Source organism: Piliocolobus tephrosceles, chromosome 5 (genome assembly GCF_002776525.5).
Source record: "Piliocolobus tephrosceles isolate RC106 chromosome 5, ASM277652v3, whole genome shotgun sequence".
NCBI lineage: Eukaryota > Metazoa > Chordata > Mammalia > Primates > Cercopithecidae > Piliocolobus > Piliocolobus tephrosceles.
This window is the reverse complement of record NC_045438.1, coordinates 126,491,245-126,513,763: the sequence shown is the minus strand read 5'-3', so window position 1 is coordinate 126,513,763 and position 22,519 is coordinate 126,491,245. Positions and strand designations below refer to the sequence as shown.

The 22,519-nt window shown below is 45.6% G+C and overlaps 1 protein-coding gene across 11 annotated transcripts in view; it reads right to left on the bottom strand.

Annotated features, from left to right (window-relative positions):
• TRERF1 (transcriptional regulating factor 1) overlaps positions 1 to 22,519 on the bottom strand; it is a 230,972-nt gene that overhangs the window by 125,816 nt on the left and 82,637 nt on the right. For 10 of the 11 annotated variants that reach the window (XM_023212813.3, XM_023212808.1, XM_023212815.1 and 7 more), the window contains one exon: positions 11,356 to 11,438. The gene's annotated coding sequence lies outside the window, so the exon portion shown is untranslated. Of the gene's footprint in view, positions 1 to 11,355; positions 11,439 to 17,229; positions 17,464 to 22,519 lie in introns of those variants that run through there. The other variant, XM_023212817.2, reaches the window with a different exon arrangement.

Genomic DNA, 22,519 nt, shown 5'->3' with positions numbered 1-22,519 from the left:
TTAATACTGAGTTCACTCCCAAGAATATTCCCTGATGAAATAATCAGAGGAACACTCCAAGATTTATGTGCAGAGACATTTATAGCAGCAATATTCATACTAATAAAAATCTAGAAAAATCCAATGGTACCATAATAGAAAAATAGTTAAATAAATGACACATCAATACAAGGAATGCTATGTCGGCTTTAAAACTCATGTTTTTGAAAAAGATTTAAAGACACAGGGAAATGCTCACAAAATTATGCTAAAACTCAAAGCTATTAATAGGATAGTTCTATTTTGTGAAGAAAAAACATACAGCATATACATTATATATATCATGTGCATTATAAATATAGTATCTTGTGGCAGATTCAGCTAAATGTCCAACAAATATTTGTGCTTCTCTTTCCAGAGTGTGGGATTTTCGGCGAGAAGCAGCTGCTCAGCCAGGGGCTACGTGCCCCAGCACCCCCTGTATCTAGGTGGTGCCATGTAACTACTCCCACCAATGGAATGGAAAGTGATTTGAGCACTTCTAGGCTGAGGGAGGTGGAAAGTGATGTGCCTTCTCCGTGCTCTCTTCCTCCATCTGCCAAACGGACACAGGGGCCTCCAAGACCCTAGGGAATGGAAAAGCAACCAATGGAAGGGGCCTGGGCTGCTGAATCGCTCAGGGGAGGGCTCCACCGGTAGAGTGACCACCAATCCGAAACACCCATGTTGGACTGAGTGAGAAATAAACTCTATTGTGTTAAGCCATAATTTGGTGTGGGTGGTGGTGGTGGTGGTGTTTTTGAGACAGGGTCCCAACTCTGTCACCCAGGCTGGAATACAGTGGCATGATCATGGCTTCCTGCAGCCTCAACCTCCCAGGCTCAGGTGATCCTCCCACCTCAGCCTCCTGGGTAGCTGGGACCACAGGCATACAACCGTGCCTGGCTAATTTTTTATGGAGATAGGGTTTTGCCCCATTGCCCAGGCTGGTCTTGAACTCTTGGGCTCAAGCCATCCTCTAGCCTCGACCTCCCAAAGTGCTCGGATTACAGGCGTGAGCCACTGCATCCAGTCTCATAATTTGGTGCTTTAATGGTTTCTTCAGCTAGTGTTACCTTAATATGCACACACACAAAAACTACTAAAAGGAAATCTACCAAATTTTATCTGATGCACTGTATGTTAGTCAAATTATAGGTATATTTTTAAAATTTATTTGATTTGACCACAAACATGTCTCATTTGATAATCAAAAAGTTACTGAAATAAAAAAGCAGACTTTAGGTAGCAGTGTTATATGGTGAAATCTTAAAATAGTGAATGTGGTTACAAACATTAAAATGTAGAAAATTATGGCCAGGCGTGGTGGCTCACGCCTGTAATTCCAGCACTTTGGGAGGCCAAGGCGGGCGGGTCACGAGGTTAGGAGATCGATATCATCCTGGCTAACACGGTGAAACCCCATCTCTACTAAAAAAATACAAAAAAATTCGCCGGGCACGGTGGCGGGGGCCGGAGTCCCAGCTGCTCGGGAAGCTAAGGCAGGAAAATGGCGGGAACCCGGGAGGCGGAGCTTGCAGTGAGCTGAGATCACGCCACTGCTCTCCAGCCTGGGAGCCAGAGTGAGACTCCGTCTCAAAAAAAAAAAAAAAAAAAAAAAAAAAAAAAAGCAGAAAATTACAAGAGCTCAAAGGGGAAAAAATCTAGACATACGACCTTTTAGCAAGATCTACTTAAACAATTCTGGACAAATGAATTGTCCAAAAATGAACCAAGGTTAGAATCCTTTAATATGTAAAGAGCCCTTGTGAGCCAGTTAAGTGAGAGCTAAATATAATAACTGGGGGAAAAGACATAACCACTTAGTTACAAAATATGAAATGTAAATGACATACACATATAAAAAGATTTTCACACTCACTAATAATCAAATACATGCAAATGAAAATGAGATAGTCTTTATCTATCAGATTTATACATTTAAAATATTGTGAACACAGGATCCAACACTGCTAAGATTATCATGAAATGGGTAATCATATACACTGAAAAAAGGAGTTGAAAATTGTATCATAATTTCAATGAGTAATTTGGCATGACAACAGGAAAAAAATGCCTTAGCTTTCCCAGGCTGGGTGCAGTGATTCACACCTGTAAACTCATCACTTTGTAGTCCTAGCTAATCAGGAGGCTGGGCTTGAGCCCAGGAGTTCGAGGCTGCAGTGAGCTGTGATCACACCATTGCACCTCAGCCTGGGCGACAGAGACTCGACTCCCTTTCAAAAAACACAAACAAAAAACAACCATAACCCGTTTGACTTTCTAGATATTTGTTGAAAGAAATAATTAAACAATATGCAAACTATGCATCAGAGTTGTTTGAATAGGAAGACGGAAAAAAAAAAAAACAACTCAGGGCTGGGTGTGGTGGCTCACTCCTGTAATCCCAGCACTAAGGCCAAGGAGGGTGGATCATCTAAGGTCAGGAGTTTGAGACCAGCCTGGCCAACATGGTGAAACCTGTCTCTAGTAAAAATACAAAAAATTAGCCAGGCGTGGTGGCGGGCGCCTGTAATCCCAGCTACTTAAGAGGTTGAGGCAGGAGAATGGCTTGAACTCGGGAGATGGAGGTTGCAGTGAGCCAAGGTCACGCCATTGCACTCCAGCCTGGGCAAGAAGAGTGAAACTCCACCTCAAAAAACAAACAAACAAACAAACTCTATCTGTAAGGAGCTGGTTAAATACATTATGATACATGTGTGTATGTGTATTCATGTATTGAAACAAATGTATAGCCATTAAAATTATGCTGAATATCTGAATGAACAAAGCATAAAAACGCTCATAAGGTAAAAAAGCAGGATATAAAGCAATTCAAGTAGTTTGATTTCTTTATTGTTTAAAAAAATGTGTGTGTATATACATATATATATATACACATTATAAATGCATAAGAAAAGATTATGGGAGGATTTTAATCAAAATGGCGATGGTAGTTGTGGAATTACATATTTGCTATATTTTATAAGCTTTCAACAATGGACATGTATTACTTTAATTTTTATGTTTTATTGTGAAAAATTTCAAATGTACACAAAAGTAGCTAGAATATATGTACCTATCAGCAGCTTGGATGAAGATCTTCAGGGGTCTTGGTGTAAGAGCTGGAATGTGGCCAGAGGCCCTTTGTGAGGCATGGATGGGATCGGGGTTTGGATCCAGCTGCCTTGGAGGGTGCTTGTGTCAGTGCTTGGGGGAAGGGTCCAGATGCAGCCTGCAGAGCCACGAGAGGGCATATTTCTTACTACTACTGAATTTGTACATTTTCTACATATTTGTTTAGTGTTGCATTTAGTTATCTATTCAAGTGTTCTAACAAGGTTTAGTACTTTTCTTTTTAATTTGAGCACTTCACAGTATAAAGATTAATGCTGTCATATTATTGCCAGTCTTTCCCCAGTCTGTTGTTTCCCTGTTTTTTTCTTTAACATAAACACTTCATTTTCCTGTAGTTTGATTGACTATTCTTTTCCTTTTTGAATGCTTTCCTTTGTTTCTAAGCAATATTCAGTGCTACAGATTTCCTATGCTTCTACATTTTGTACTTTAATCGTTTAATCCATCTGTAATTCATTTTGGTGAAGCCAAAATGATTTTTCCCAAATTGCTAATGAGGCATCAGAATTATTTATTGAATAATTTTCCCTTCCCCACTGATTTGTGATGACTGCTTTATGATTTATTAAATTATTTATGCAAGGGTCTATTTCTGAACTATCCTAGTTCACTAATCTACTTCCTCCTTTTATGACAGCACCATAGTATTTTAATTACAAAGGCTTTATATTGCATCTTAATACCTGGTAGTGCTATATATTTTAATATCCAATAGATCCGACTCCCTTCCCCCAAAACCACTTTCAGAATTCCCCCGATGTTCTTATCTATTTATTTTTCCAAGCAGACATAGAAACATCTTGTGAAATTTAAAACATCCTGATGGGACTTTCAGAGGAATGGTATTAGACTCATGAACTAATTTCAGAAGAATCCAAATCCTTAATTTCAAGTTCATCATCTAGAAATAGGGTTTTAGTTAAACTCTTTAAGTCTTCATCTACATCTAGGCAATCTGTAGTTAATAATAACGTTATCATTTTTCTTTATAATATTTATTCTCCAAGTTACTATTTTATGACTCTCTGCATTGACTAAAACTTGAAGAGGTAACCAGTGATGCCTTTAGTGTTTCACCAGTAAGTACAGTGGCAGTGGGCTGCATGAACCTGATCTTTCTTATAATGTTAAAGATTGGTCACTTTATATATCACTCTTAAAGTGGTATGTAAAAACTTAAAAACTGATTGAATACACTTTTGGAATTAATGAGGTTATTACATATTTTTATTTAAACAACTTATGTGAACCATGGGGAAATATATGTATAGGAAGCCATTCCTGCATTCCAGGAATATAATCTATTTGGTTATGGTAGAACATTCATATTCTCTATTGTTGAAATCTACTCACTAGAATTTTGTCTAAAACTTTTACATTCCTAAGTGAGACTGGTATAGATCCTCCCTTTGGGAACTTGCCTGTTTCGATATCAGGGCCATGCTTGCTTGAAAGAAGGATCTGGAAGTTTTCCATCTTTTTTCTCAATCCCAGAACAGTTTATATAACATAGGAATTATCTGTTCCTTGAGAGTTTAAAAGGATTTTCAAAGGCCTTTTTATATCTTAAAATATTCCACCTGGCACAGGGGTGTATGAGCGTGTGTGTGTCCATGTGGACATTACCATGTTAGTATACATTTAGAATGACATGTAAGATACTGATTTCAAATGGAACAGCTCTATTATAATTTATGGCCGTTCTTTCCCCCATGAAAAGGGAGTAAATGCCCAAGATGATAAAGTGTTGAGAAAAAAACACATTTTCCCAGGCTTTGGTTCCAAGGGCCTCCTTTTAAGAGGCACATGAAGGTTATAGAAGGTGATCATGGTATATTGGAGGTGTTGAACCATTCAAATTTCATTGAGGCTGACCAAGTTTGGCAACCACAACTTGACCACTGACATTCGGACCTGGCATTCGGACCACTGACATTTCTGACCACTAGAAAAGCTAAGACCTGGAGAGATGAGGAGAACCTCTGTCTAGCCCCGGGTCACCTCCAGTTCTGTGGTAAAGGTCTTCCAACTTCCCATTTTATTGTGTCATCTCCAGTCTAGGATGCTTCCCCTCTTCCACCGCAATGAATACTTGTCACTCTAAGGCTTTCTGTACTGCAGGGCCCCTGGACCAGTGACCCTACAGCACTTCACAGGCACCACAAATAAATGCTCAGAGTTGTTTTGGACTGAATGTTTTTCTTCCCCCAAACTCCTATGTTGAAGCCCTAAACCCCAATGGGATGCCATTCGGAGATGAGGTCTTTGAAAGATAATTAGGTTTAGGTAAGGTGATGAGAGTGAAGCTCTCATGATGGGATGGGTGATTTTATAAGAAGAGAAAGAGGAGATTCCTGTCTCTGGGTGCACAAGGAAGAGATCAGGTGAGTACACAGCAAGATGGCTCTCACTCACAAGCCAAGAGAAGAGGCTTCAGAATAAACCTTACCTTGCTGAGCACCTTGATCTTGGGCTTCCCAGCCTTTAGAGCTATGAAAAATAAATTTCTTTTTTTTTTTTTTCTTTTTTTTTTTGAGATGGAGTCTTGCTCTTTTGTCACCCAGGCTGGAGTGCAGTGGCACAAGCTTGGCTCACTGCAACCTCTGCCTGCCGGGTTCAATGATTCTCCTGCCTCAGCCCCCCGAGTAGATGGGATTACAGGTGCCCGCCACCACACCCGGCTAATTTTTCTGTATTTTTAGAGACATCGTTTTGCCATGTTGGCCAGGCTGGTCTCAAACTCCTGACCTCATGATCCACTCACCTCAGCCTCCCAAAGTGCTGGGATTACAGGTGTGAGCCACTGCGCCCGGCGCATAAATTTCTATTGTTTAAGCAATGCACTTTATGGTATTTTGTTATGGCAGCCTGAGCTAAGACAAAAATGTTGTGGTAATATCTGTCAAAAAGTACAATGTCATCTGCCGTGGAGTAAGATATGCCTTAAGAGAAACCAGTGGTAAGGGGTCTGAACAAGTTAAGATCCAATGTCAGCTGGGTGCGGTGGCTCACGCCTGTAATCCCAGCACTTTGGGAGGCCAAGGAGGGTGGATCAAGAGGTCAGGAGTTCGAGACCAGCCTGACCAACATAGTGAAACCCCGTTTCTACTAAAAATACAAAAATTAGCCAGGCTTGGTGGTGTGTGCCTGTAATCCCAGCTACTCAGGAGGCTGAGGCAGGAGAATTGCTTGATCCCAGGAGGAAGACGTTGGAGTGAGCCAGGACTGTGCCACTGCACTCCAGCCTGGGTGACAAAGTAAGACTCTCTCTCTCAAAAAAAAAAAAAAAAAAAAAGATCCAGTGTTTGCTAGAACGTGCAAGAACTGTGCCATAAAAGCATGTGAGCAAAGATGAGGATACTAGAAGGACTCAAACGGTAACACTTTGCCCAGGGATGCGGTTAACAGGCAATAACTGTAGGTGTTAGAGTGCCACAGAGTGGTCTTCTTTTTATTGAGAAAGACACATCTGAGATCACGTCCTTGTTTACAGGAGACCCATGAAATGTTAGAATTAGGACACCTTTTGCCAGTCAAGGTGATGAGTGTTAGGATAGTCCTGCAGGAAGGCAACAAACTTGCTTTGGCTCCAGGATTTCACGATTCCATTCATAATTTCACACGGGCGAGCAAGCAGTCTTTCTGTCCCAGTCAACAAGGATAGAGGAGTTGCTTTCACACCAGTCATGGCCTAACACAGAAGCTTAATCCTGGCTGGAAGGCAAAGTGTGTTTGTGGCAAAGCCAGGCAGACGTGTAATGAAAGCAGAATGAGTAATGTTTAGTTAAGCTTCTGGATGGCAGGGGTGGTTGCGTGTATGTTTGGGGATTTTTAATGACTCCAAAAGGCGTCTTAAAAAGTCACACTATTTTGGCACTTCTGAGATGCAATTTTTGCTACAAGTACTAACACCAGCAAGTGACTGCTACAAGTATTAATATTAGCACTTACCAGCAACATTTCTCACAAGCACCCCTTCCTTTCTGGAGCTCCAGGGATCAAACCAAGCTTTCTGCATATTTGTGGTGGGGGGAGGGGGGGTTGGCGCACACACCCTTTCCCACCTACAGAGGCATACCATACGATTGAAAGCCAGATCAAATTGAAGACATTTATCAATTTTAGGGTTAAATTGTGGAAAAAGAAAAACTGTTGACACACTTTCTAATTTGAACTACTTAGGTATTGCAAGATTTTCTTCCTGCTGGTGGAAAATTAAACTAACAATTCTAAGTTAATGACTGGAGGGTAAACGGTTCCTTCTTTATAAAATAAATTGGATTTATCAAAACTTGTATTAAAATGGATTTTCTCCCAACTTTAACTTATAAATCCAATCAAGGTATGACTCTAGAGAACCTTAGGCTCCAAGTGAGGCTTCAAAAAGTAGGGTGTATTTCCCTACAGTTGCGCATTCAGGAGCTAACTCCACATCACCAGGTGAGCACCCAACACCTGGAGGGCAAATGCAGGGCAGTGCCCACCCTCCCTTGGTGTACTTTCCACAGGTGATGTCAGAAAAATAAGAACAATGTAGTAAATTATTCCTAAAGCTAAGTGTTTTCAATTTAAAGATTTTTGTTTTGTTCTTATATTATCTTTTCCTACTACTTTGGCATTAAGATGGTTTTTTCGTAAAAGCAGCTTGGTGATGAGTGTTAAGAGTTTTTAAAATGTCCTCACTTGGCAAAATAAAAAAGACTGGGAGCCCTAGGCCAATGCCCTAAAGCTTTTTTTTTTCTCTCTCTCTCTCTCTCCTAGTGCTTTCTTGGTCCAGGCAATCTTCATTTGAGAACCACTAGTTTACAGCACTCTCTGAGCCAAGGAATTGAGTCAATCAGTGCTCATCTAGGTATCAAAACGGTGGCAAGCCCCAAGAGCAACTAACAACCTACAGAAAATGGAAGTCTAACTTTAGTCAACACTCAGGGGAGTGGGGATGAAGAATATAGTCTTCAAAGCTCCTGGCCATTCTGGAACACTGTTCTCCTGCTGCACCCTACATGCTCAGCCCTCCATCATCAAAGCCTCCTCCTCCTGGTTCTGGAACAGGTGGTAAAGCTTTTGGAGGCCCTGTGCCAACCTGTGCTCTCCCCACCATTAATCTGAGAAACCCAAATCAAGATGCATGACCCTCCTGGGATTCTGAGAGGTCAGCCCTCTGGCACCAGAGGCTTTCGGGAATGATTCACCATATCGTCAGCTGAAATTCTACTAAAGTGTATGCCCAAGACTAGCTTCTTAGTACTGCGGCATCTCACTCAATCCCAGTGATCTGAAAATCCATCCATCCTCCCAGGACAGTTGGTTCAGGAAACCAAAGGCAAGGTGGGGGGGGGGGTCACTCATCCCTCCAGAGCCTCCAAACTGAGAATAAGGAAAAAAATCGCCAGGCTCAGTGGCTCACACCTGTAATGCCAGCACTTTGGGATGCCAAGGTGAGTGAATTGTGAGGTCAGGAGATTGAGACCATCCTGGCCAACATGGTGAAACCCCGTCTCTACTAAAAATACAAAAATTAGCCAGGCATGGTGGCGCGTGCCTGTAGTCCCAGCTACTCGGGAGGCTGAGGCAGGAGAATCGCTTGAATCTGGGAGGCGGAGATTGCAGTGAGCCAAGATCGTGCCTCAGCACTTCAGTCTGGCGACACAGCAAGATTCCGTCTCAAAAAAAAAAGAAAAAAAAAAAATTCAGCTGGGATAGGTCATGACAGGCCATCAACTATTTAAGAGATTTTTCAACTAAGAATATAAGAACATATTGCCATAAAATTTTAAAATCTCTATATTCTAGAGGTTATATCTATTTTTAATTGTATGCTCCTTAAACTTCTCTCTATTTAGGCTTCCCCCAAAATGAATTCTAACAGAAAAAAAAAAAAAACACTTCAGTAAAAAAAAGAATCCACAAACACTAAATATTTTAATACCTTTATTTACCTCCTCTCTAACAGAACTAATCAGCAGTAGATAATATATTTGTTGTGAAGAGAGTTAATTTTCTAGATTAAACATGTACATAAAAACATAAAGGTGACAATATTTGGCAATATATGACACTAATAAAGGTAGCATTTATTGGGCTAAGCACTTGACTCGGATCGCCTCAGTTAATCCTTAGAGCAAACCTATAAAGTAGGTGCTATTCTTATTTCCATTTTATAGATGAGGTTATAAATGAAGAACCTCATTACTGTAATTTAATCTTCACCAACCCAGAATTTGAGTTCAGTGTTTACTCTGGCTATTAAAAGGTTGAATAAGCAAATGAGAAATTAAACGGGATTTCAGAAGGTATATTTAGCCTGCTAGAAGGTCCTACGTTTTAAGACACACTGAAGAACAGATGCTACCTGCTTCTAACAGGATATGTTTGGGAAGGTTCTGCCTGACACTATACACATTAAAACACTGGAAGATTCAAACTTTTACTAGTTAAGGTTGAGTGTCCTCTCACTATTATCCTCAATGACTGGTCCAAGTTAGAAAGGTTATTATTCTAGTTTTACCGGTGGTACAGTATGATGGATGTCAGCTGTGGCTCCCAAGATCTATTTCCCTCCTCCCCTGACAGTGTCCAGAACTCTACACACCCCCAGTCTCCCCATAGCCCGGTGCAGAAGCCAGTCTGGTGCAGAAGCCAGCCTGAGGATGAACTGACCCAGGGAGGAAGGAGCAGAGAGATTTAAAAAAAAAAAAAAAAACTTGGATGGTTTAGGATACTGCTGAGCTGCTGGTTCACACCCACCCTGCAGTCCACCCTATCCCTGCACATGGCAGGTACATGAGCTGATTAATCAGTTCATTGTGCTGACCTCACAGTGCAAAGTTTCACTCAAACATACACAAAAGCCTCTTTTGGTCAAAAGTAGAAACATCCTTATAATCCAAGTGACCTTCAACTCTTGACTCTGTGAGACTGTTCCCATTTGCTCCGCAGATCCACCCTCCATCCCCCTCCACACAGCTCTGTCCCACAGAGGCTCTGCCCTCCGTGGACAGCACCCACCCAGTTCCCTTGCCTTCTGGCTCTGAATGAGGCTACCTAATGGGAGGCACCGGCATCAGGAGACGGGAGATCTCAGGGGTTCAATGAGGATATTTATTCTCTTGGCTCTTTCCTGGCCATGCTGCTATAGGCTGATTGCATTCCTCTACCAGGGACACCTCTCCAGCTCCTGTTTCCCATCCTGACAGCCAATGCCTCCCTCTTCCTTCCAGGCCTAGGCACAGTAACAGCTCCCTGACACTGCTGACCCTGGGTGCTTCAGCATCCCTTGTTGGCTTCTGTTAACTCTGCCTGCATCCTTATAAATAGTCCCTTCAGTAGAGGCTCTTCAATTACCCCATTTGCGCGAGCCACATGTTTCCGACTGGAACCCCGAGACACAATGGCTTTAAAATTAAATCAGAATTAGGAACAATAAAAAAGAAACCGAAGCAATCAACTCTGAGCCTCACATAGGAGGAATGGAAAGTTTGGCACATGCCAAGAAAGCAAAACCACACACACCGAAATAATCAAATCAGACACCACCACCCCCTTCCGCACCGTCACCAAGAATGTGTGGAGGACGGAGCCATCTCCTGCTGGATCAGGGTTTACACCTGAAATAAAAGCTTAACATTCTATTTATGCACAAACTACTGACCCTTGAAACAGCTTGTGAGAGGCCCGGCAAAGGAATCATAGCTGTATGCCCATTTTATGGAGGGACAAACTGAGAATGGAAGGAATCTTGAGGCCAGAGCTGATAAAAACACGAGGAATGCCCCAGGGCCAGCTAAGGCTCCTGAGTCCAGGAATCTGCCTCTGGCATTCTCTGTGGAGCTTCCCACAGCAGCCTTCTACACCACCACTCTCCAGAGATGCATCCCAGACATTTTTAAGTCCTTCTAAACACTTCTAGAACTACCATCCATGGTCGTCCATTGGATCCTCAACTACTTACAATTCTGCGAAATCAGGAGAGGTAAGACGCCCTCCACCCCATTCCAGAAGCTGCCAAAAACCATTATGTGAATCCACAATCCCTGACCACTTCCCAAAAAAATTTTTCTAGAAATCAATGGATGTCCAGGCCCAGAGCAGCCCTCCTCCGCTTCCTGGGGCGTTCTCCACAACATGTGGGTCCAAGAAATGGTCTTATGACTGCTTTGCTGTAAAATGTTCCAACACCAACAATACCCGAGAAGCTACCTGTTTGAGGATGAAGAGGCTGAATCTTTCAGGGTTGTCCTGCTTCTGCGTCTTCTTCCTTCAGCATCCTCCACAGCCAGGGCCTGCAGGAGTGACCCAAAGAGCACAGTCAGGACATCTGGCTTCAGCACAGGCACAGTAGGTATTGATCAGGAAGAGGACTGACCCGGGATAAAACCCTGAAGAACCCAGCAGCTGATGGGCCCACCCAGGAGGAGGACCCAGCAAAGGCTGCTGAGGAAGGTCCCCGGGGGAGAAGAGGACTTAGGAGACCAAGACGTCCAACTTCACTCTGGTTATTCAGGTTCTAAACCCAAGTCATCATGGCTTTCCTCTTTCCCTCACACCCCACGTCTAATCCATCAGCAATGGACACCAGCTTTAATGTAAAGTAATATCCAGACCCTCACCATTTCTCAACACCTCCACTGATACCACTTTGGTCCAAGTGAGCAGCATCTCTCATTAGGTTACTGTGATAACCCCCTAATTAGTTGTCCCACTCCTCCCCTTACCTTTCTATAACCATGTCTTGGAGGTTGAACAGTGTCTCTTCAAGATTCCTATGTTGAAATTCTGATCCCTAGGATCTCAGAATGTGGCATATTAGGAAACAGGGTCATTGAAGATGTCGTATTAGGAAACAGGGTCATTGATGATATAAAAGTTAAGATGAGGTCCTACTGAAGTAGAATGGGGGTTCCTAATCCAAAATGACTCTGGTGTCCTTATAAAAAGGGGACATTTGGAAGATTGGAGGTTTTCTGCCACAAGCCAAGAAGCTACCCAGAGTTGGAGAAGGGCCCGAAACAGACCCTTCCCTGGAGTCTCCAGCCAACACCTTGATCTTGGACTCGCAGCCTCTAGAGCTGTGAGACAATAAATTTGTGGTTTAAGCCACCCAGTGTGTGCTACTTGGTTATGGCAGCTCAAGCTAACAAATACAGCATGCTCCCCAGAGCAGCCTAAGTGATCATTTAAAAATCACTCTTCTGCTCAGAACACTCCTATAGTATTTCATCTGTATCAAAGTAAAAGCCAAAGTCCTTGAAATTGCCATAGTCCAAATGACTTGGCTGGGCCTCTTCCCTGATGGACTGAGACACCTGACCTCTTCTCCTCCTACTCTGCCCTTCCTCCATTTCCTCCAGCCACAATGGCTTCCTCAAACATTCAGGAAGGCTCCTGCCTCAACCCTCTGCATTTGCTCTTCCCCATCCCTGGAGCACTCATCCCCGAGGCATTTGTCACTTCCTATAGGTTTCTGCTCTCACGTCCTTTGCAGTGAGGCCCACCTCCAACCCCGGCCCCCTTCCTAGCCTCCTTCCCTGTTGTATTTCTCTTTGCAACCCTTATCACCACCTGACATTTATTTATTTTTTTCAACCCCCTTTCCCCACTTCCCTTAAATTGTAAACTCCCTGAGAGCAGGGACATCGTATTATGGTGTGCCCAGAGCCTGGCACATAGTAGGTGCTCAAGAAATTGCTGTTGAAAGACTTTGTATGATGGAATCAAATAAGCCAAGAGAAAAGAAAGTTGCAAGAAGAAGGAAGCTGTCCACAGTGTCAAAAGCAGCAAAGAGCCCAGACAGATAAGGACTGAAGTGTCCGTTGTGTGTGGCAACATGGAGGCTGCGGGTGACCTTAGAGAGAGCAGCCCCTGCAGAAGGCGGGAGGCCTCTGCAGCAAACCCACCAGCTCCCTGCCCTGGACCAGGTACAAGCCCCCACCGGTGGAGGCCAGCCTGCGTGGGCTGTGTTAGCGAGGGCAGCTTATTTCCATACATCCATCTGTGAGGCGTGGACAAAAGAGAAGGTGAGGCTGAGGGGTGTTGAAGATCTGAGGAAGTTGGGTTGCAAGACTGAGGCGTGAGGTCCCAGGGGCTGCAGGAAACAGGGGGACCCCTGTACAGGGAGAGGGTTCTCTCTGGCCAGAAGGAAGGACGTCTCTTTCTCTGAGTGCAAGGAAACCAGGTGGGAATGAGCCCAGATGCAGGTCAGCACACAGGAGGGCAGGCGGGAACCTGAGTGAGCTAGCCGTGGAGTAATATTTTCAGTGAACAGAGAAGCCAGGTTGTCTCCTGAGTGGAGACGGGCAGATAGGAGAGGAGGTTGGGATGCATGTCCCACTGTGGATATCAAGTGCAGGCGTGGCCCTGAAACCCAGCACCTCCTGACGTTTGTGCCCTAGGTGGCTCACTCTCTCACCCTAGTCCACACCCTGACTGAGCCAGCCAGCTGCTGGCCAGCATCCAGGAGGGCCCTGCTCTAACCAGAGGCCGTGGTTTCATAGAGGCACAATCTGCATGGATGTGGGGTTTTCTGTGACAGCCCTCAGTAGCCAGGGTTTAGGAGGAGAAGTTCCTAAAGCTGAATTCAAAGCCCCAAGCAGGTCCATCTCTTTCTATGAAGGGTTCATCATTCTCCCGGGCTCCCAGACCCAGAACTTCATACTCCACTCCCTTAAATCCTCCCAGTCACAAAATGATGCCTCTTCCTGCATGAGAAGATTCATTATTCCTTGAGTCCCTACTAAGTGCTGGGTATGTTACAAGTTAAAATCCTCAAACAAGAGTCCTGTGAAGTGTTTTTAGCTACTATTTATAGACGACAAAACACGTTGAAAGAGATGAAGTAATTTGCTCAAGGTCACACAGGTAGCAAGTGGCAGGGCTGAGATTTGAAACTTTCCACTTCTCTCTCATCTTTTCTACATACACTACCACCACCCTAGTCCAAGTCCTCAACATTTCATTCCTAACACTTGACATGACAAATGTCTCCTAAGTTACCTCCCAGGACTGCCCATTTACAGTTTACAAATTGAGACGGATCATCTTACAGCACTGCATTTACCAATCCCGGCCCCATGCTTTGGCTTTGGAGGCTCCTCAATACAGGAACATTCCAAGCTCCACAGCCACGCTTTGGGATCCTTCATAAACGGTGCACATCTCCTTCTTCGATCTTGCTTCCCATGTATACCTCTGCTCACCCCATCTGTAATCCCCTGCCCAGTCCATGCAGCCCGTCAAGGTCCCAACACCCAGCACATTCCTCCCCTGCAGCTCTGCCGTCTGGCCACCCAGCTCCAGCCCTCTCCTGCAGTCTGCTGGGTGGCACCAACCCAGCTTACCAAGCTCTCCTGGCTCTTCTGAGCTCACTGCATCTAGCTTCTCTGGGCAAGAGTTCCCTGTGCTCATGTGGACTGCAAGCCTCTTGAGGGCAATGAATCGTCTAATGAAAATGCTTGCAACTGCCCGCCGCTCAACACAGTGTCTCAGTTATTTGATCTATAGAACAATCCTGATGCTCAGGCAATATGATTCCAGAAGTTTTTCAGAAAATACAGGGGAACCGGGATGGCCAAGTGAAGGGACACAGGGCCTTCTTGAAGCTGGGAGGCATACCTATTCTTCCTGCGCAGGAGGCACCAGAGTTAGGAGCACCTCCTAACATCCACTCTAACGGGGAGGAGGACAGCTGGATTTGGCTCCTCCCTCCTCCTCCTGCACCTGCATATTCAAGGTCTTGGTGTCCTTCCTTTGCCACCCTTTCACATGCTTTTGTAGACATAGATAGATATACCCTCTTCTTCCTTCTTCAAGGGAGAGCTTGAAATGTGAGAAATCCAGCTGTATGGAGAAGCTCATGGTGACTGGCAGAAGAGTCAGGGCTGGGCGCCCAGAAGCAGGAAAAAGAATATTCTATTTCTGGGAAATGAGAAGCTGGACTGATCCACTTCAATCACTGGCTATGGACCACCATCTAACAATTCTGGGATTCCCAGAGCCTGGGAAAGGTGAAAATCAGCAAAGCACTCAAAGGCCATCCAATCACCCCAGGCAGACAGATGGGCAGATCTGGGTAACAAGGGGCTGAGAGAAAACCATAGGTTTCAAGGGGATGCTGTCACCAAGATGCCCCATAAGAAATCAGGATCTACCCAAACCAGGGGCAACCAAAGGGGCAGTGTACTCCTCAGGACTTAGCTGAAGTCACAGGAGCACTGGAGTCAGGCCTGGGATCAAATCCTGACCTCATCAGCCAGGTCAGCCTTCACCTCTTGGAGTCTGGCTCTGCATGAGTGACTGTGATGCCTAAATAAAGTAAGTGTAGGCTGGGCGCGGTGGCTCACGCCTGTAATCCCAGCACTTTGGGAGGTCGAGGTGGGCAGATCACGAGGTCAGGAGATCGAGACCATCCTGTGAATGGTGAAACCCTGTCTCTAGTAAAAATACAGAAAATTAGCCGGGCGTGGTGGCCGGCGCCTGTAGCCCCAGCTACTCGGGAGGCCGAGGCAGGAGAATGGTGTGAACCTGGGAGGCGGAGCTTGCAGTGAGCCGAGATGGCGCCACTGCACTGCAGCCTGGGTGACAGAGCGAGGCTCCGTCTCAAACTAAATAAATAAATAAATAAATAAATAAATAAATAAATAAATAAGTGTATGGAAGTATAATATCTAGCACAGTGCCTGGCCTTACATAAGGGGCTTACTCAGTGGTGCTCCCCTCCCTGTTTCCAGCCTTCAGACCTCACAGCTCTCTCTACTCTTACTAACAGAAACAAGCACAGAGGCCACAGAGCATTTCCCAGTAAGAAGGTTTTCAAAGAAGGGCGGCAGAAGTCCGCAAAGGAACAAACAGGCCACCCCACTGCTGGTAAGAGAGAAGCGCCGGACCTCGGTGAATGCCCGGGTTTCAAAACACAAAAAGCTCCGAGCCTCTTATCGTACCTAAACAGGAAGTTTGTGACAAACTTAGAAAACACGCATGCACAGTGGCAAGAGGCTGCACGCCACTGAGAAAAGATGAAATCCGGCCCTGCTGGGGGCCCTGTGTGGAGGAGGAGCGTGCGGAGCCGACACTCCCACCGCACCAAGATCTTCTGGCTCTAGGGAGACACCCTTACCCTGGGCTTCTCCTCGCCCCAAGCATGGGAGGGATTTGGGCCAAAATGTGCGGAGCCGCTCTGGTTTCCAAAGCCAGACTCTGCTCACCCGCTCCTGCTCTCTCTCTCAGGCATCTAGGACATCAAACACTCCCAACAGCTGGCAGGGCCTGGTGACTGAGGTGTGTAGTGGGCGGGGGGACCATTTTTTCAGCTGGGAGATCTTAGCACAGAAAGGGGAAGTGACACACAGAGGTCCCGCAGAGCTCCTGTCCTCAATCTGATCTCCATCTGGCTGCCCGGCCAGCGTCTGTATCATCGGGCCCTTCAGCATTCCACAAGGGGGTCTTCAGCTGCCATCTCCTTCCCTGTTGGCATCCTGCCTGGCCCTAACATTTTTACTTGCATTGTTCACACCAGGATGGGGCTCGATAACTTCAGTTCATTTATCTGAAAGTGCAGGCAAATGTGGACACAATCTGTGTCTCATCTCAAGTAGAGGACAAACTAGGAAGCTCCTTCCCCTTTGTTCACAATCTCCCAAGCACCTGTGGAATCGGCCCTTCGTCCAGGCAGTATATTTGGTGGCTGTGCTCCAGTAAATACTCGGTAGATTAATAAACAACATCAATACCTCCCTATTGCGCCTCCCCAACCAGGTTACGTCCCACTTGTCTCTGAGTCACCCTCAGCAAGAACGGGTCCCTCCACCCCTCCTGAGTGGAGGGCCCAGCTGTAAACTCGGTCTCCTGATGGTTGGCTCCTCAGTGCCCCCACATTCAGCACCTCCCGCAGTGGTTTCCTCGCCCCCCCCAAGTTAGGTTCCTTTTTAAAAAAATGACTCATTTAGGAAGAGACAAAACCAAGAACTTCAATGGTAAAGATAAAACGGCAAGCACCAAGACTCTAAACACCTCCCACTCCATGTAGAATTTAGATCCGATACAGCTTCCCCAAACTGGACCTCTTAATTTGGAACTTACGGTATACACAATTCTTCTAGCAAAGACACTTCCAGTAATGTCTCAATGTTTCAGCGTCTTCTTTACAAATAAAGATGGCCCCAGGACTCCAGGTAGTAGTTTTTGCAAAATGAGGGAATGAGAAATTAAAGATTAAAGTCCACGCTTTGAACTTCTGGGTCAAAAAAGTAATTATTTGATGTTTTACTATGTTTATGAGTCTAATTTATTGATTGCAGGACATAGGCATTATATCGCAGGCCTAATGAGAATTATGGGGAGTTTTTCATTAAAAAATGACTTCTTGGTATGTAAGAAGCTTATGACATTTATGCACAGTATCTGAAAGGAATGAAATTATATGATACAATACAGAGAATCGTAACATTTCAGGGCTAAAATGAGCCATTAAAATGACCCAAATCCAGGGGTTCCCAATGTTAGCTGCCTTTCTGAAAAAATTCCCAGGCTCCCCCAGATTCTGACACATTCGGTCTGAAGTGGGGCTCTGACATCAACTGTTTTCTTTTATAAGCTTCCCAGTGATTTTAATGTGCCTACAGGGTTGAGAACCACTTATCTGCAGATAAGAAGGCTGGGATCTAAAAGAACTGAGGAGGCCAGGCACTGTGGCTCTCATCTATAATCCTAGCACTTTGGAAGGCCAAGGCAGGTGGATCACTTGAGGTCAAGAGTTCCAGACCAGCCTGGCCAAATGGTGAACCCCGTCTCTACTAAAAATACAAAAGTTAGCCAGCATGGTGGCAGGTGCCACCCAGCTACTCAGGAAGCTGAGGCAGGAGAATCGCTTGAACCTGGGAGGCAGAGGTTGCAATGAGCCAAGATCAAGCCACCGCTCTCCAGCGTGGGCAACAAAGCGAGACTCTGATTCAAAAAATATAAACAAACAAACAAACAAACAAACAAACAAACCGAGGAGTCCAAAACTGCACAGTCAGTCAGACCCAAAACTAGAACTGAATCTAAAATCTGCACCCCTCACCCAGTCCGGTTCTACACTTTTGCTCAGGTTTTTGGTATTCACATATTTGCTAAAACTTTTTATAAAAAAAAAAAAAAGGGGGGGGGGGACTAACTAGGGCTGCCAACTTTTGTTTTGTCAAGCAAAGGTATTTTACAAATATCCACCAGTTATCATACTATCACCACTTCCTGATGTGTCTCTTGCCCATTTGCATATCTGCTGCCCCCTCTAGTCCAGTCTCCACCCAAGAGGTAAAATTTCACAATATTTGGCCCCACCCACTGTTGCATTCACCTTCACTCACCCTGCTCCTTATGACAAATCCAATCAAAACCCAGTCCTAAAAACTTCTCCATCTCCTCCTTCTCTAACTCGTTTCTCAAAGTCTCTTCTCTAACCACAAACTACTTCCCAGCCCCTCTAAACCTACCCTTCACCTCCTCCTAACCTCCACATGACAACATCTGTACAAGCCATACTAACAGTTTTGCTATTCCACACACATTATCCCTTCTAAATGTCTCCCTTACCAACGATATACCAGCAACTAGTCGAAGAGGCTGCCTCTGAGGAGTAGAATTAGGGGGTAAACGATGGAGGCAGGGGAAGGTGGGGGGTCTCTTTATACCCTACCATTCAAATTTGGGACAAGCATGTATTCTTTTCAATGGACACAAATCACACATACACACAGCAGGTTACAAAATGCATTTTTATTGGCTTCTGTATTTATAAAAACACAGAAAATTGTCTGGGAAGTATACATGCCCGGGTTCTAAATGTAAATGATATCTGAGTGGTGGGATTATGAGTGACATTACTTTCACTTCCTTTTCCTCTTTGTTATCTTTATTATGTTTTATTTTCAAAATAAAGAAAAAATAATAGTTTAAAATCTGAACCAGAGCTGGGCGTGGTGACGCACGCCTATAGTCTCAGTTACTTGGGAGGCTGAGGCAAGAGAATCAGCTGAGTTTGAGTCCAGCCTGGGCAACATAGCAAGATCCCATCTCTTAAAACAAAACCAAAACCATGAACCAAGGCATTATCTGATGTCTGAAACCTACATAGTATTAAAAAGCAAAGGCACCAGAGCAGGTCACAGACTGGCATAGAGACTTATCTCTTTTCTGTAAAATGAAGGGTCTTTCCCAGCCAGGCCCTCCTGGCTTCTGTGCCCGGCCTGGGTCCTGAGTCTACCACTGCCATTGACCCCAAGCCACCCCTTGGCCCTGCCAGCCCCCAAGAACAGATGTAGAAGAGATGTCCTCGCATAGGTGTAAAGCCCCTTCCAGAGCCTCTCTGGCCTCCTCAGGTCAACCCCCACCAGCTCTCCCTGGCCCCTGAGGAGGATCCATTATCCTCTCCTGAGTGTCTCCTCTGAGCCCTGGTTTTCTCTGTTTTCCTCTATGCTTTTCCTAGGCTATGCTCCCCAAGCCTTTCTGAGTCTCTGCAAAGGGGAGCAGCCACAGACAATCCAAGTAACCCTCAGGCCCACAACCTGTAAATCAGGAGCCCAGAAACTCTTTAGATGGAGTGCAAACCGTGGGATTCTCCACAGTCCCCATGGCTCCCTAATGTTTTACAAGGCAGAAAAGAGGGGTGACGGAGTGCTCTAGGTAGCAAGAACAGAACTGAGAGTTCAAAGGCGTGGAGGTCAGAGGGTAGGTGATGTGTTTAGGGAAGTAAAAGGCATTCAGGATAACTGGAGTATCTTTGAGCATGTCCCAGGCCTAGCAGAGATAAAACTCCAAGGGAACTTATCAAAATTCACAAGGGCCAGCAAAGAAGGGCCTAAACAAAGAGTTCTCAACCTTTCATCTGTTGTGTCTCCTTCCAAATGCTTCCTCACTTGATCTACCCTTCCAGTGTCTAGGAGGATGATCTAGGCCAACAGGAGTGGGTGGCAAAATAGGAATAGAGAAAAAAGAAATGAGATTAAGCAGCTCCACACAGGAGGCAGCCTGAGGTCCTCCCACTGCAGCAGTTCCCAAGGCCGGGAGACCTGATGCTCAACCCCCTCCTTAGCATCAGCTCCAAAGGCGAAGGACATTTGCAATGTCCCAGAAGCCCCAAACTTCTGGGGCTCTCAAGGAAGCTTTTTAAAGAACTTTGAGACTTCAAGAGTGCCAAAACACGGATTGGCGTGCTCAACCAGATGCATCTGTGACCTGTGTGAGGCCTTCTGGGGATCCCTACAGAGCTGGACTAGCATTCAGCCCCTGTCCTATAAGAAGGAAGCCGTTGGCAGTTCTGCCTCCTTAAATGTTCCCCTCCATTGTGCCTGCATATGGCAACCTCATCTGTTCAGGGGGAAATCTTGCCCTATAGAAGTGCTGTTCTGTTTAAGTAGGTGGTATGTGCCTGTCTTCCCTCCCTCAAAATCTCAACTAAGGCCGGGCACGGTGGCTCATGCCTGTAATCTCAGCATTTTGGGAGGCCAAGGAGGGCTGATCACTTGAGGTCAGGAGTTCCAGATCAGCCTTGCCAACACAGTGAAACCCTCTCTCTACTAAAAATACAAAAATTAGCCAGGCATGGTTGTGGGTGCCTGTAATCCTAGCTACTCAGGAGGCTGAGGCATAAGAATCATTTGAACCCGGGAGCCGAGGTTGCAGTGAGCCAAGATCGTGCCACTGCACTCCAGCCTGGGTGATAGAGCAAGACTCGGTCTCAAAAAACAAAAACAAAAACAAAATCCCCTCAACTAGACTGTAAGCTCCTACTAGAGTCAGCTCTAGCTTCTGCTTCTTCACTTGCCTTAAAGAAAGCCCTCCCCATTGGCTTTCATTGAGTTCTTACTAACCAAGTAGAAAGCCAGTTCTCAAATCCATCAGCTCCCACATGAGGCTTCTGTCCAATAGCTACGGCTCTCACTGGGCTGCGGTGACAGTTCTCTCCAATGGAGTTCCTTCAGGCCTCAGAGGGGCAATGGCTTCCCCCGACAGGACCATTCCCCTGTGACCACTTACAGTACAGTCCCTGGGTGCCATATCCTCCCAGTTAGTTCCCTTCCCCCTAACTAACTTAAAAGTCTCTTCAACTAAACCTTTTGAGTGAAAGAAAACTCAGGACCTAGGATTTGCACCTAAGAAAGCTGGATTTTCATTGGAGACTTTGGAGACGTGCACACTCAAAACAGCCGGATAACATCCCAAGGGATGGCTGAGAATCACCTGCCACTGATGCCTAATAGAGAGATGGAGAGGGCTCAGAAGGTCTCAGGGAGGAAGTGAGATCTGAGTTGGTCTCAAGAAATGGGTTCAATGGGGTCAACTGGAGAGGAAGTAGGAAGACCATCCCAAGCAGTGGGCCAGCACACACATGGCACTGACCACAGGGTAGGTGGGACCCCACTACAGAGGAATGAGACTGTGAGGCAGGCAAAGGGTAAGAGTGTGTGTTCGGGAGTCAGTCGGAATTGGTCTGAGCTCAACTCTGCCTCTGGCTAGCTGAGTGACCGGGCAGCTTGCTAACCTCTCTCAGCCCCACATTCTTCCTTAGTAACAGGATGAAGACAAGGATAATCAGGGTACCCATGCTACAGTTGTTGTAAAGATTCAATGAGAGGATGCACATAAAATGTCGTCAATAAACATAATTTGTTATTCTTGCTATAGTCAAAATACCAGTGGTCATCCTGCTGGTGTGGCTGGGGCACTTTCTTCTTTCTAATAGCCACAGTGTTGTGAAGAAGGGAGCGCTGGTGGACTGGGCACATCCTGAGTCACCTAAGAAGGGGAAGAAGCCGGGCGCGGTGGCTCACGCCTGTAATCCTAGCACTTTGGGAGGCCCAGGCGGGAGGATCACCTGAGGTAGGGAGTTCAAGACCAGCCTGACCAACATGGAGAAATCCCGTCTCTACTAAAAATACAAAATTAGGCCGGGCGCAGTGGCTCACACCTGTAATCCCAACACTTTGGGAGGCCGAGGCAGGCGGATCATGAGGTCAGGAGACCGAGACCATCCTGGCTAACACAGTGAAACCCCATCTCTATTAAAAATATATAAAAGTAGCCAGGCGTGGAGGCGGGCACCTGTAGTCCCAGCTACTCAGGAGGCTGAGGCAGGAGAATGGTGTGAACCCCAGAGGCAGAGCTTGCAGTGAGCCAAGATTGCGCCAGTGCACTCCAGCCTGGGCAACAGAGTGAGACTCCATCTCAAAACACAAAACAAAACAAAACAAAACAAAATTAGAGGGGCATGGTGGCACCTGCCTATAATCCCAGCTACTCGGGAGGCCGAGTCAGGAGAATCGCTTGAACCTGGGAGGCAGAGGTTGCGGTGAGCCGAGATTGCACCATTGCATTCCAGCCTGGGCAACAG